Raw genomic sequence first — 1,502 nt, forward strand, 5'->3', positions numbered from 1 at the left:
AAACTCTCGAATCAAGCTACCAACCTGTAAGACTCTACACCCCGAATGGGATGTAGCAAGAGTAGTATCAGTACAACACTAGTACTGGTAAGCATCATAGGCCGACAATGGTTATAATAACATAATGACAATTAGATATCACAAATAACCATGGTAGGAAGGTTCTAAGTCCAACTCTATGCATCTCAAAACAAGCTTCATCCTAACTCAATTTGATTCACAAATTAGCAAGTAGTTCAAGGTATTTAGTTTCCCTAACTGTAACACCCCGTAAATTCGGGTTAGATGTGAAAGTGTAAAACTAGTACTAAGATTATATTTTAGCTATATTAATCCATTCGGGATGAATTTGGGTGATAAGCAGTCGTTTTGAAGTCAACCCAAATAGTGAAGTTCGTAAGAGTTCTCAAACCCATCTAAATTTCAGTCGGTCTGATGTCTAAGCCAGGTTTGTGAAAATAGGTTGGGAATTTGGGAAACATTTCTCGACGAAAGTTGTAGGTCTTCAAAATACCTTTCCAACGGTAGGTCGCCCAGCTCCAACGGAGCTCTGTGCTAGGAGTTATGCCTATTTTACTGAACATCGTCTGTGCAGTGTAAAAATTAGGCGTGCGCGGCGGCCCAGGCCAAATTTTCATGAAATTCAAAATTTTGACGCCGTCAAAATATATATACTGTGTGCGCCGCCCTGGGTGATGCCCCAGGCGACGTACCAGGCCATTTTATAGCTGAAGCGATTTTTCTCGAATTTTATAAAAGCCTAACTTCGTTATATTCATTCCCACTTCATTTTGGCTTACTTTTTGAGAGGAAACAACCCTAGGGTTTCCCCAAAACATATAAGGTAAGTTCTTGATCAATTCCCATCATTGCTTCATCAATCCAGCATCAAATTAACACTAGTTCATCTTCCAAAAACCCTAGATTCTTGAAACCCAAGAAAAAGAAAAAGAAAGGGACATTTGGAGACGTTGAGATTCCTTCAATAAGGTATGATTCTTGACTTTTCTGATGTTATTGAAAGGGTTTAGACTAGTGTAGGTTATCCTATGGGATTAGAATCCATGATTGATTCATGAAGTGTTCAAGAACACGTTCTAGACATGAAAATCCTAGTTTTTCTATAAAGGGGGTATATGGGTAGAATTAGATTAAAGCTCTAATCTTTCTCATCTAAAACCATTGTAGTGTGATTATTGAATCTTGGAAAGTGTGTTTGAGCGGGATTTAAGGTATGTCTATATTTCAAAAATCATCTTTTCAAGTATGTCTAGATTTTCAAAAATCTTTCTTGAAGTATGTCTATATTTCAAAAGTCGTCTTTTCAAGTATGTCTATATTTCAAAAATCGTCTTTTCAAGTATGTCTACTTTTGAAGTACGTTTATACAGTGAAAACATGATTTGTATTTGAGAATCCTTCCTTGATTGTTTGTATAAGTTATAACTCTTGTTTGGTGGAAGTTCTTTTGGAATTAAAGATGATTTCTTTTAGAGAAGGTC

General features: G+C 36.5%; 1 long non-coding RNA gene across 1 annotated transcript; it reads left to right on the forward strand.

The window, feature by feature from the left end:
• The first annotated feature begins 756 nt into the window (after nucleotides 1-756).
• On the forward strand, nucleotides 757-1,269 carry LOC132040934 (uncharacterized). The gene is made up of 3 exons (XR_009410817.1): nucleotides 757-844; nucleotides 925-990; nucleotides 1,189-1,269. It is a non-coding gene; the product is annotated as an uncharacterized LOC132040934 (long non-coding RNA).
• The last annotated feature ends 233 nt before the right edge of the window (nucleotides 1,270-1,502 follow it).

Source organism: Lycium ferocissimum, chromosome 12, assembly GCF_029784015.1.
Source record: "Lycium ferocissimum isolate CSIRO_LF1 chromosome 12, AGI_CSIRO_Lferr_CH_V1, whole genome shotgun sequence".
NCBI classification, from domain to species: Eukaryota; Viridiplantae; Streptophyta; class Magnoliopsida; order Solanales; family Solanaceae; genus Lycium; species Lycium ferocissimum.